This window comes from Giraffa tippelskirchi, chromosome 1 (genome assembly GCF_054371585.1).
Source record: "Giraffa tippelskirchi isolate mGirTip1 chromosome 1, T2T-mGirTip1v1.2.pri, whole genome shotgun sequence".
In the NCBI taxonomy this organism is placed as follows: domain Eukaryota; kingdom Metazoa; phylum Chordata; class Mammalia; order Artiodactyla; family Giraffidae; genus Giraffa; species Giraffa tippelskirchi.
The window spans coordinates 195,800,443-195,814,740 of NC_137275.1; positions in this window are offsets into that span (position 1 = coordinate 195,800,443).

Consider the following 14,298-nt stretch of genomic DNA (forward strand, 5'->3'; position numbering starts at 1 on the left):
CGATGCGAATGAGAAGACACAGCGAGTCTCAGAGTTTCCAAGTGTCTCCCACTTTATTGTTTTTTAAGACAGCTTTTATATTTTTAGTGGTATATAGAAACAAATGTGAAGTACAGAGTCACACCAATTCAGCTTAAGGGGTATATCTTAATGGGCCTATCAAGTTAGCTCAATGGGCCAGCAGCTTCGACCCTCATTGAAGCCGTTTGCATGTCTTTAGTTACAAAAAAGCCTCATTTTGTTTACATCATCTTCTGGCCTGGTAGCCTGCTAACACCTTGTGACTCTCTATTGATAAAGGTTGATCAATCAGAATACTTTTGTATAGGGCACATCAGGAAAGAATTCATCCACAGGAAGTTTTAAGGTAAAACCTGTTTTTGGTAATTTACTCTATGCCTTGAGCTTAACAGAAAAGAATGCAGTTCCATAAAGTCAAAGAACAGCAAGCTGAAGTTCAGTTTTAAGTAAGAATCATCAGTTAAATCAACAATTGTCTTATTATTTGTATTAAAGCTAAACTTCTACTTATATAAATCTCTAACTATTATGCTTTTATTATATAGGCTAAATACGTTAAGAGTAAAAACATAGTAAATATAGATTAAGTAACAGTTTCATAAAGCAATATTTCTTATTTCTTTCGAACAAGCCTTTTTTCCTGCGAAGGGTTTTGTGCCCATAGGGGCTTTCTGTGTGGAGGCTTTCAATGTTGTTTTATTATTAAGGAGCAGTTATGCATATTAGCTCTAAAGGCACAGGCTTATTTATTAAACAAATTAATATGTTAGCAAAAGGAATTTAGATCAGCATACTCTATATCCCAGATAATTTTATTTAGAGTGCTACCATTCAGGGGCCTTGTTGATATGAGGTTTCAGAATGATCTTTTTTAGAAGGGAATCAGGAAAGGCCTTTTGCCTAAGTCATAGAAAATAAGAAGAGGTTTATTATAGTAAACATCAGAAAGACAGATATCTTTAAGGTGAGCGCTGAGGCAGCCTTCCGAGAATCCCTGAGGCCTGAGAAGCCATGCTCAAATCAGTCCTCTTTCTCATGACCCTGTCATGAGTGGGGATCTCGTGGGCTGGCTCCCGGCACTTTCCTTCATCCTGTAGATTACAGGTCATTTCAAAAATTTGATCTTGATGATATCCTTTGAAGTACAAAAAGAGTTTTTAATTTTTCTGAAGTCCAATGTATCTGGTTTTAGTGGTTTATTTTTCATTTGGGCATTTGGTATCATATCTGAGAAACCACTGTGTGAACCAAGGTCATTAAGATTTACTCATACATTTTCTTTGTATGCTTTTAGTTTTTATATGTAATTCCATGATCCATTTTGAGTTAATTTTGTATATGGTGTGAGATAGGGTCCCAACTTCGTTCTTTTCCACATGGATACCCAGTTGTCTCAGCATCATTTGTTGAAATGATTTCCCCACAGAATTGCCTTGGCGCTCTTGTAGAAAATTCATTGAACATAATGTGAATCTGGACTGCAATTCTATTCCATTCATTCATTTATATATTCTTATGCCAGTATTACTCTGTCTTTTTTACTCTTGTTTGTAGTAAATTTTGAAATTGGGGAATGCACTTTCTCCAACTTTGTTATTTTTTAAGATTGTTTAGGCTATTGTGGGGCCCTTGCAATATCATATAAATTTTAGAATTAGCTTTTCAATTTCTGCAAAGAAGTGAGCTAGGATTTCGATAAGGATTGTGTTGAAGTTCTGTATCAATTTGGGAATATTATTGTCTTAATAATATTGTCTTCCAACTTATGAACATGGAATATTTTTTCCTTTATTTAGGTCTTCTTTGTTTCCTTTCAATAAATAGTTTTTAGCTTTCAGTGTATGCCTTGCAGTTATTTTATTAAATTTATTCCTGAGTATTTTATTCTTTTTGATGCTGTTGTAAGTGGAATTTCATTTCCAGATTGTTCATCTTAGTGTACAGTATGCAACTGATTTTTGTATATCATTCTTGTATCTTGCCACCTTGCTAAACTTGTGTATTAATTCTGATGGTGTTTGAGGATTCCTTGGGATTTTCTATATATAAGATCTTGTCTTCTGTGAATAGGGGTAATTTAATTTCTTTTTTCTTCAATCTGAATGCCTCTTATTTCTTTTCCTTTTCTAATTGTCCTGGCTAGAACCTCCATTACAATACTGAATAAAAGTGGCAAGAACAGACATCTTTGTCATTCCTGATATCAGGGGGAAGTGTTTCCATCTTTCATCATTAAGGATGGTATTAGCTATGGGCTTCTTTTTTTTTTTAATGTGGGCTCTCGCTATCTCCTCTGTCCCTTCATGATTTCAGCTCATTTTTGTGTTCTGTGGTACCAACCTGGCCCTGGATTTGCCTGATCTTTCAGCTGAAGGACTCATCATCTTCTAATTTATTGTTTCTCTCCAATCTTAGAAAAAACAAATCTAATTGACTCAGCCAGGTCTAGGGGTTGTTTTCTTTTTGGTCAAGTGTCTGCTATGGTCCAAACTGCTGGGGTTAGGTAGAGGGCTGGGGCAGGCAGCACACACGTGGCCCCTGAGGCCCACATCTGGGAAGAGGAATTTGTCCCAGTTTTCCCAGACTTTCCCAGTTTCAGCACTGACAGTGTCTCCCAAATCAAAATGGTTGGTTACTCTGTACCTCTCTCTCGGCAACACCTGTGTGTATGTAGGTTTCTTGTGGGTCATTTAAAAGGGGGAGAGTGGGTTAAGAGGTAACAACGGACACATTTGGCACAATGTTTTCACTCTCAGAGTAAATCATATTGATAAGTGAATTCAAAATTGCAGTCCCAGAAGTACTATCAATCCTCTTTGGGCACTGAGTATCCAGGCTATGATATAAGATACTTTTTAGCCACGGCCCTTGGGAGGACCCAACTAATAAAATAGAAAGAAGTGCTGTGCACAAAATACCTAGTCCTATGGGCTGCAATCTAGCAGCAGCTGGCCAGACTCAGTTGTCTCAATTGGTCATCAGGGCAGTTCTGTAAAGTGTGTGTTTGAACACTTCTCAGGGCTGCCCAGGCTCAGTGCCACCTGTTACTGTCTGCATGCCTTTCTTCACACAAAGATCATCTGCCTGATCCTGGAAGGTATCTGACTTTGTAGCCCCTGACCTAAAGAGTACTGCTATACAACTCCTTCTTCAGGTGCTGAGAGAAAGAAAGATTACATCCAGGAGTTGAGAACAGTTCCAGTTGCAAAAAGATCACTTATGTATTGAAAAATATTGAGTATAATTTAAGTGCATGATGTGATTGGTTAGTTAATAATACTTAACTGAATATCATCAGTACTTAAAGGGGAATTCGAAGGAAAAATTAGAATTGGCATCAATGGAAGTAGTTAGAAAATTCTTAAATCCTTGGAGATTTGGACGTCCGTGGGAGCAAACCCTGAGATGAGAATCTGAGAATGAGCAGTTCAAGGGGAAGTGATCCCAGGCAACCCTGTAGGAATAGGAGCCTGACTCAGGGAAGGAAGCCAGTAAGAGGCAAATTGGCTTAGTGCCCCAGGGAAGTCTGGACAGGACTGCAGAGCAGAGCCTCATAGCTACCCTGAGAGATAGGGGAGGAGGCTGGGGCATTTTTTCACCAACTCCTGTCAGCCACTGGTTGAGGGCTGTTCCCTGGGGGCATAAAATCCCTGACACCTCCAGCCTGTCCCAAAGAAAGCCCTGAAGCAAACAGATGCAGCTGCTGGGAGCTGAAATTCAGGCCACATTTTCTGGCCTGGTGCCTGCTGAAGGCAGGGTTACGGCGGCCTCTCCCACACACACGGTCTACTGTCACCACAGCACCCACATCTGACAGAGATGCCACATGTCTGTCCCGAGAGCCAGACGCTTTGGAATAGTAGATTTTGTCAATCTGCATCCTTGGCTGTGAACACCAGAGTTGTCGCTAGCTGAGGAAAACAGAAAAGGAACTTATTATTGAGTATTAGATGGCTCACAGACTCTCTGAGGGGTGGGGGGATGGGAGCGATGGCCACACCACAGGCTGGCCCAGGAAAGAGGCCGCTGTCCTGCTTCAGGGAGTGGGGAAGCTTGAGGTGAGTCCCATGGTGCCTATCAGGCATCCAGTAAGACTTAGAAGGGCATATGTGGCTCTCTTAGGATGGTCCTGACTTGAAAGCAGAAGCAAAAGTTAAAGAAGCTGGCAGGACTTCCCTGGTGGTCTAATTTAGGGGAGACAGCAGTGAGCAGTCCTGAAGGGAGACCTTAGTTTCCTACCCAGGAACTGAACCTGAGGAGTGTGGATGAAAACCAGCAATACTAACCTCCAGACCACCAGGGACAGAGGCTAGAAGCAAAGTGACCTGGATCTTTTCCCCGTTTGAAAGCAAGAATGTTTCAAGGAGGCAAAAACTATAAAAACAGATAAGTTTACTGTTAAAACAGAAAGTTTGTTGTTAGAGATATGGCACAACATACGGGAAAGCACACAAACAGGTTGTTTATTTAAGACAGAAGCAAGGCAGAAATACGCAGCTGAAGAGGACTGTGGGCATCCTGAGTGAGGAGGAGTGCAGTAAAGAGGTGATTTAAATCACTTATATAGGTAGGGCCCCATCCTTTTTTGACCCCCAAGAAGTCTTCCTGCGCATGTGCAGACAGGGGAGACTTCCCTGACCTCAGAAGTGGGCACCTTATCTCTTTGCTTTAGCAGAGCTCAGCTCTTGCCACTAACTTTGTCCTTGGAGTGTCTGGGTGAAACAAAGCTTGAATTTTACTCCACTTGACCAATACCAGTATCCGACCCAAGCCCTGCTATCTCCTACCTCAATCTAGTGGTTAAGAATCCACCTTCCCATGCAGCGCACATGGGTTCAATCCCTGATCGGGGAAGATCCCACATGCTATGGGGCAGCTAAGCCCGTACACCCCAAGTACTGAGCCCGTGCTCAAAAGAAGCCACTGCAGTGAGAAGCTAGTGCACTGCAGCTAGAGAGTAGCTCCCACTCTCTGCAACTAGAGAAGGTCCATGCACAGCAACAAAGACGCAGCCCAGACAAAAATAAATAAGTTAATAAGAAGCTGGTAGTTACTGATCAAGTCCTCACTGTTCTGTGGTTTGGCTTCCCTGGTAAACCAGAGGTTGTGGGTCCAGTTTTACATATGTGTTGATCATCGTCCAGTTGTATCTTTAGTCTTTCGTCCTCAAAATCAGATGCCTCTGCTGTCAACCTCTCCGGTCAGAATCCACATAGTACCTGCATCCTCAGGTTGCTGTACTTTATTACTGATCTGGGTTCTTGGATCAATAGAAATTGACAAGAGGACAGATGAGAAATTCATGCAAGGCTTCACTGGAACTCATGCTGCAGCAGGAGGGAGCGAGAACAAGCAACAGATGCTCCTTGACCTGCGGGGAGAGCTGGTCCCTGAAAGGAGTGAGGGTAGGCAGGGTCGGTGGATGGGTCAGGAGGCATGGCCTAGGTGGTCGGCCCACTCGCTTGCTTGTTGGTGCTGTGAGCAGGGATCATGCGCAGGACTCTGTTTTTCCTCCCTGCACCTCAGAAGTGGCAGTTGGGTTTTGGTCTTTTTGTATCTTATCGGTTAAAATTTCCCTAACTGCACATGCATGCCACTATTTTTAGCCTCTTAGAGTTTCTTTGTATTTTGTAACTCAGGAGTCGCAAATGACTCAAGCGGACATTTGTCTAGGTGCAAGAACAGCAGCACAGGGTTTTGGGTGCCTGGTCCCAACCTGTTTCACTTTGAATGGACTCTCTGCTCTTGACTGGAGAGCCCAGATCAGAGGTCTGAGCTGCAGGGGGCACCTAGCTCTTTCCTGGAGGCAGGGATTCAAGACCCTGGGCAGCCACACAACATGACCAGCATCCACCACATGAGTATGCTAGTGACTGGAGAGTCACAACACTGTGGAGGCTGGGACTCAGAATCAATGGGTTTCTTGGATTGATGGATATAAAGAGAAATGATTTCTGTGTCCCTATTCCTCCAGGGGGTGAAACTTAAACCTCTTCTTTCAGAAAAACTACAGAAAGTTTAAAGAAGCATAAGAATATCCTCATGATCTCTCCCCAAAAAATAGCCATTGTTATCATTTTGACATAAATGTATTTCTTTGGTCTTTTTTTTTTTTAATGGTTGAGTTCACTCTGTATACAATTTCACCTTCTGCTTTTTATTTTAAGTTAATTTCATAAGCATTTAACCACTTCTTACAAGTCTTCGTATACACCATTTTATGACTTCAAACCATTTTATTGTGTGGCTATAAGTATATAATTCTTGTAGTTATTCCTAGAATGTTGGCTATTTAGACTGTCTCTCGTTTTTGTTACTATTATGAGTATAAATCCTGTCTTTGTTTCTAAATGGGATAGAGTTTTAGAAGGGAATTATTAAGCACAGGTCATGAATATTTTTGCTTTTCTTAACCCATAGGCTGCAAGACTATTTGCAAGGACAGACGGATGAAATACATTTGATGGTCTTTGTACTACGTGCTCTCTATTTCTGTATGAACAGCTTTCACCAGGAGAGAGGATCAGAGTAAGTGAGGACACTGTAAGGACATAAACATTCAAAAAGAAAAGGCTTCCTGAAAAAGTGTCCTGGGATGACTTCTGGCTTTGGATTATGTTATGAATGGTTTATTACCTGGTGAAGCACACTTCAAGTGTATATGAGAGAAGAGTTTTTGCTAGCTTGTGGTGCGAAAAGAGAGCAGACACTCATCCTGATTTTTTGCTTTCAGAGGAACCTGAAGGAGTACAAAGTATGGTTCTTCCCTCAGAGCACATGGCTGGTAGCTTTCCTCTCTGCACCTGTCCAGGGCGCCAAACATCATCAGACTGAAAAGACCACCAGGTTTTATGGGGGAGAAGCAGAGAAACTCGAGTGACTTGTCATTTACCCCAGAGTTAATGGGGAAGGTGGCTTCACCCTACTAAAGACCTTTCTTCTTTACCAGTGGTTCTCAAAGTGTGTTCCTGGATGAGGCTGCAGCACCAGAAACTACAGTTGACCCTTGAACAATGTGAGGATTAGAGGTACAGACCCCTGAGGAGTTAAAAATCCCCAAATAACTTTATGGTCAGTCCCCCAAATCCAGAGTTCCAAGTCCACAAATTCAACCATCCACACATCCAATTAACCTCAGATGGTATAGTACTACAGTACATATTTAGGGAAAAATATCTGCATATAAGTGGACTCATGCATTTCAAACTCATGTTGTTCTGGGGTTAACTGGAATTAGAAATGCAAATTCCCAGGCCTTACTCCAGACCTACTGGATCAGAAACTCTGGGGGTGGGCCAGCAATCTGTTTTAACAAGCGCTTGGGGTGATCCTGATACATCCTGAAGCCTGAGAACTATTGCTTCATATTTACTAGTTTGAATAAAATAACATTCTCATAATTGACCTATAGGTTCTGCCCGGAGGTGGAGAGAAGTGGAAATCCTCCCTACACACTGGTCTTATTGCATGCTTTCTGTCTTTCCTTAGGAGGAGGGCATGGCAACTCCAGTATTCTTGCCTGGAGAATCCCATGGACAGAGGAGCCTGGTGGACTACAATCCATAGGATTGCGAAGAGTCAGACACGACTAAAGCGACTGAGCACAAATGCACGCATCCCTCCTTAGATGATCACACTTAGGAAAGAAGAGTATAAGCCCCTATTTTTAGTGGACCTCCATTCTCACAAACAAGTATAAGTTTCTTCTTTAAAAATAGAAGATAACCTCTAACCAGCAAAGCACTTGCTACATAGATATAAGGCTAAGGACAAACCTCAGTGAACTTATATTCTTTCTGCTCAGTCATCGTTCAGTAAGAATTTGCCTGCTCCTAATGAACTTGTAGGTTTTACTTTTTTTTTTTTTTTACTGCACATTTAGAGACCAATTATGTGATTGAGTTATTTCAAGCACTTGTGAATTATTGCTTAGAAAAATTACAAAATTGTACTATGAAAATCAATGACAGTCACCAAGTTGTATCTGCTGTTGTAATTGAATCAGCAATGAGCTCTGAGAGACTTTCCTTAAAGGTGCATCGGATTCTGTATGGGAGAAAATCTTTTCCTCTATCCCCATATGTTCACTGATTAGGGCCTGCAAATTAAACTGACAAAAAGTAAATGAACAGGAGAAAAGATTTATTTCATATGCATATGGGGAGCCTCACAAAAAGGAAGTGAAAACCCTAAAAAGAGATTAAGTCTGAAAGACAGGGAAACCTGGCGTGCTGCAGTCCATGGGGTTACAAAGAGCAAATGAACTGACTGACTGGGAAATTTTATACCATTTTAACGAAGGGCAATAAATGGTGAAGTGACAAAACAAAGGAAAACGCTTTGGCTTCTAGGGCTAGTAAATTGTGGGATGGTAAATATATGGGAGACATGAATGGGAGATAATGGTTATTTAGCATGATTTGTTATGCAGACTCAAGTCAGCAGCTGTCTCTAGTGATGATTCATCTCCTCTTCCTGGCACAAGAGAGGGAAGGAAGGGTAGAGAGGGAAATGTTTTGCCTGCTTCTAGGCAGAAAGGGAGAGGGGCAGAGAATGCCTCCTGCATGTTGTTTCTCAATTGCCTCAGCTCCAAATAATCTTTATGCCAAAGTGGAATAAAAAATTGGGGGTTGCCATATTCTGATCTTCATCAATGCAAAGGCTGTGAAAAATCCATTTGTAGTATTGATATTAGAACCTTTCACTATTCTCTTGCTGCTTAAGAATAATACATTAAAAAATGATTTTTTCCCCCCTGAAAACTCAGATGTCTAATAATGAGAAAACTGCAGATAAACCCAGATTAGGTTTCTTTAACTGGTTAGTACTTCTCATGATGGTCAAGGTCATGAAAAACAAGGAAAGATTGAGAACCAGACACAGACCAGAGGAGACATGATGGTTAAATGCAATGTGGGGTCTGGATGGGATCCTGCAACATTAATGGAAAAACTGGTGAAATATGAATTAAATGTGGGGTCGAGTTAATACTCATGTACCAATGTTAGTTTCTTTGTTTTGACAAATGTACCACAGTAATGTAAGATGTTCAGCAGTATGTGAACTGCGAACTTCACATACTGTACAAACTGGATTTAGAAAAAGCAGAGGAACCAGAGATCAACTTGCCAACATCCTTTGGATCATGTAGAAAGCAAGGGAATTCCAGAAAAACAACCACCTCTGCTTCACTGACTACATTAAAGCCTTTGACTGTGTGGTTCACAACAAACTGGAAATTATTAAAGAGATAGGAGTACCAGACTAGCTTACCTGTCTCCTGAGAAACCTGTATGCAGGTCAAGAAGCAACAGTTAGAATAGAACATGAAAAAACTGACTGGTTCAAATTGGGAAAAGAGAACAATAAGGTCAAAAGAATGATACTGTCACCCTGCTTGTTTAACTTCTATGTAGAGTACATCATGTGAAATGTCAGGCTGAATGAATCACAAGCTGGAATCAAGATTGCCAGGAGAAATATCAATAACCTCAGATATGCAGATGTGTGCTAAGTTGCATCAGTGGTATCCAACTCTTTGCGACCCTATGGACTGTAACCTGCCAGCCTTCTCTGACCATGGGATACTCCAGGCAGGAATACTGGAGTGGGTTGCCATTTCTTTCTCCAGGGAATCTTCCCAACCCAGGGATCAAACTTGTATCTTTTATGTCTCCTGCACTCGCAAATGAATTCTTCACCACTATCACCACCTGGGAAGCCCAGAGATATGCAGGTGATACCACTCTAATGGCAGAAAGTGAAGAGGAACTAAAGAGCCTCTTAATGAGGGTGAAAGAGTGAAAAAGCCTTCTTGAAACTCAACATAAAAAAAACAACAACAACTAAGATTATGGCATCTTGTCCCATCACTTCATGACAAATAGAAGAGGAAAAAGTGGAAGCAGTGACAGATTTTCTTATCTTGGGCTCCAAAATCACTGCAGACAGTGACTACAGCCTTAAAATGAAAAGACACTTGCTCTTGGAAAGAAAGCTATGACAAACCTAGACTGTGTATTAAAAAACAGAGACATTACTTTGCAGACAAAGTTCTGTATAGTTAAAGCTATGGTTTTTCCAGCGGTCATGTACAGATATAAGAGTCAGGCCATGAAGAAGGCTGAGAGCCAGAGAACTGATGCTTTCAAATTGTGGTGCTGGAGAGGACTCTTGAGAGTCCCTTGGACTACAAGGAGATCAAACTAGTCAATCCTCAAGGAAATCAACCCTGAATATTCATTGGAAGGACTGATGTTGAAGATCCAATACTTTGGCTACCTGGTGTGAAGAGCTGACTCCTTGGAAAAGATCCTGATGCTGGGAAAGACTGAAAGCAAAAGGAGAAGGGGGTGCAGAGGATGAAATGATTAGATAGCATCACTGACTCAATGGACATGAATTTCAGCAAACTGTGAGAGGTAGAGGAGCCTGGCACAGTGCAGTCCATGGAGTTGCAAAAAGTTGGACATGACTTAGTGACAGAACAACAAAAACAAATGTAAGGGGAAGTGAAAATGGATTGTGTGCAAGAAAACCTTGTACAATTTGTGCAATACTCCTATAAATCTAATATTATTTCAAAACAGAACTTATTTTTAAAATGCTATGGTAAATTATATTTAACAATTAGATTATGATTTCTAAATTTCAGTTATTTATGTACAATGATGAGTTTGATTTTTGCTATGTATTTGCACCATCTGTAATACAATAAAAAATATATATTTGATCTCTGCCCACAGTCCCTGGCATAGAGCTCCTAAAGCCCTTGTAATTTTCTGAATTACAGGGGTGAAAGGAGCAATTTTGTTATAATATTTGGTCTTAATCCCTGGTCTCTGACATAGAGCTCCTAAGACTCTTGGAATTTCAGAAGTGGAGGGTGTCTCTTTCCTAATTAGGTGACTCTTGTGGGAGTGGCTGTCTGGGAGCTGGTCATCAGAGGAACCAATCATGTAATTAAAAGATTGAAACTTCTGGAACTTCCCTGATGGTCCAGGGGTTAAGAATCCACCTTGCAATGCAGGGGACGCAGGTTTGATCCCTGGTCAAGGAACTAAGATCCCACCTGCTACAGAGCAACTATGCCCACTCACCATAACGAAAAATCTGGAATGACACAACGAAGATCCCACATGCCACAACTAAGACCCGAGGCAGCCAAATTAATCTATAAATATTTTAAAAAGGAAACTTTCAATCTCATTTCTCCCTACCCACTACTGTCAGGGAGGGGAGAGGGGCTGGAGATCCAGTGCATCACCGGTGACCCTAAATGACAGGGTTTGGGGAGAATCTGGGTTGGTGAACACTGATGTACTGGGAGGTAGTGATCCTGGAGAGGACACAGAACTTCCCCAGCCCTTCCCCATACCCTGCCCCATGCAGTTCTTCCTGAGTTGCATTTTTTATAATAAACCAATAATAATAAATGTTTCCTTGAGGTCTGTGAGCCATTCAAGCAAATTATTGACCTTGGGTCTCAGGAAGCCCCAGTTTCTAGCTAGCAAGTCAGAAGTATGGGTGGGCCAGATTTACAGTTGGTGTCTGAAGGGGGGGCAGTCTTGTGGGACTGAGCTTTAACTTGGTCAGGTCTTCACTAACTGGATAGTGTCAGTGAAAGTGAAAGTCGCTCGGTTGTGTCTGACTCTTTGCAACCCCATGGACTATACAGTCCATGAAAGTCTCCAGGCCAGAATACCGGACTGGGTAGCCTTTCCCTTCTCTGGGGGATCTTTCCAACCCAGAGATCACACCCAGGTCTCCTGCATTTGCGGGCGGATTCTTTACCAGCTAAGCCACGAGGAAGCCCAAGAATACTGAAGTGGGTAGCCTATCCCTTCTCCAGGGGATCTTCCCAACCCAGGAATCGAACCAGGGTCTCCTGCATTGCAGGGGGATTCTTTACCAACTGAGCTATCAGGGAAGCCCAGGATAGTGTCAGAATTGAATTAAATTGCAGGACACCCAGAGCGTCCCAGATGGTGCTAGTGGTAAAAAATCTGCCCGCCAATGCTGGAGATGCAAGAGTTGAGGGTTCCATCCTTGGGTCATGAAGATCTTTTGGAGGAGGAAATGGCAACCCACTCCAGTATTCTTGCCTGGAGAATCCCATGGACAGAGGAGCCTGGCGGGCTACAGTACATGAGCCCGCAAAGAGTCAGACATGACTGAAGTGACTTAGCACACAGGACACCCCGTCAGTGTCTGCTGAGAACTGGAGAATTGCTTGGTGTGGAAAACCCACATTTTCGGTGTCAGAAGTTTGGTGAGTAGAGGAATATTTTTTCTTTTACTATCTATACTAATATTATCTACAAACTGAATATTTTAAAATAATGTAAGTATGAATATCTTTGTTGTGGGGTTATTTCCTATGACCTCAGTATAGTGGTATATGTTTAGTGTGTTATTTAAATATTTTTCTAATACACACTTTAGAAAGGTGAGTCTTGTCTGGTTCTTTGTCTTCTGGAATCCAGACATGATGTTATGAGTTCTGTTTGGTTTTTCCGACACGTGCCACAGGACCTTGGCACTGCTCTCTTATGGGGTGGTAAGCTGTGCCCACACTTCTCTGCCTGGGAAGCTTCCCCTTGTCCTTCCTCTCTCAGCTTAAACCTGACTTCTTTGGGGAAGAGCCTCGCATCTTCCTGCCTAGCCTCTTGAAGCCCTGGGTAACTCTCCTTTCCAACACTTGACACCATTGTCTATTACTTGTTCGCAGCAGTTCTCTGCCCATTTCACATCTCCTCCTCTGCCCCCAAACAATCAAGCCTCAGAAGCAGCATCAATCCCTAAGTTCTGCTCTTCCTGGAGTTTTCTGGAAGCTCCATGTCCCCTGGCAGAGGCAGCTGCAAGGGGGCACTGTGGTATTGGTGGGGGGAGGGAAGGACAATGACCCATATATAAGGAAAAGATGCAGATTGAGTGGATGGCAGAGGGGGCCAGAAAAGAACTGGATTTTCTGTTTCCAGAAGAAGAGAAGGGGTAAAAATGGAGGTGAGGAGATCTATATGTCACTTGGACATGAAGATACTTTGGTATTGAAAGCAATTAAGAAAAAGCACACAGAAGAGAAACTCTCTACCCTTCCCCCTCTACCGGCAAGGGCAGGAGGATTTCTAATATGGAGACAATTCCAAATGCTTATCAACTCAGAAGCAGCATCAGAGGAACTGAGATAATAAACCTTGCAACCTAGCCATCTTATCTCCCACAAGTTTCCCCATATTTACCTTCTCAAGATCTGCCACTCCAGAAGCTCAAAGTCCCTTCCCCTTGTCTTGTCACTTCTCTATAAATGTATTTTTCTTTTGTTCGGCAGCTGTATAAGGCCAGGTTCTAACCAGCCCTTTGAGTTACTAATCACTGAGTGCTTCAGGGTGTACATGTGATGTATGTGTTAATAAACCTCTGTTTGTTTTGTCCTATTCATATGTTCTTTGTCAGTCTAACTTACAAGACTTCACTCAATGAACCTCAGGTGGGAAGCGAAAAAATTTATTCCCTCCTCTACAGAAATGTGGAAGAGAGTGAGAATGTCTTGGCTCTGGCCGCTTGGGAGGATTGTAACTTGGAAAAGGAGAAAAGATAAATATTCAGAGGTGAAAAACCTGGTGAGGTTGTCCAGCTTGTATTTGGCAAAGAGCAAGTCATGTTCTTAATAAATACACAAAATATAACTACCGTGTATTATAACAGTTCTATAGTGTGTAAGTTGTGAAGAAAGTGGAATTATGGAGTAAACTGAAATATTTTGGTATCTGATCCTAATCAGGGATGACACCCATTCAAGCTGGATTGGAAGGTGCCCTGAATAAAGGTTTGAACATCCAGGAATGAAAGGCAAGCCCGTTACTGATAACACAGCCGACTCATAAAGGGCTGGTATACTTACTAGGAATCAGAAACTCATGACCTGGAACAACGGAAGTTTACTAAGTCATACATTGTGCTCCTGCTGAGAAGGAAGAGATGCTTGTCTATTAGAGCAGAGTGGCATGTACACAGCTGCCACAGTGCGATGCATGAAGGTGTGCTGTTGTATGTGTGTGTGGCAGGTGAGAAAGTGGGTCAGAGGAGAGAGTGATGTGTGTGAATGGGTGTGAGGGCTAGAAGAGGTCGCCGAGGCAGTAATGCTGCCTATAAACCACCCCAAAACTCAGTTTGTGAAAGCAAATAGTTATTTTTTTTGTTCATATCTGCAAGCTGGTGAGAGAGTCTCCTCCAGGTTTCTCATCCACTTTGGACCTGTGGCCACCCCAGGACATG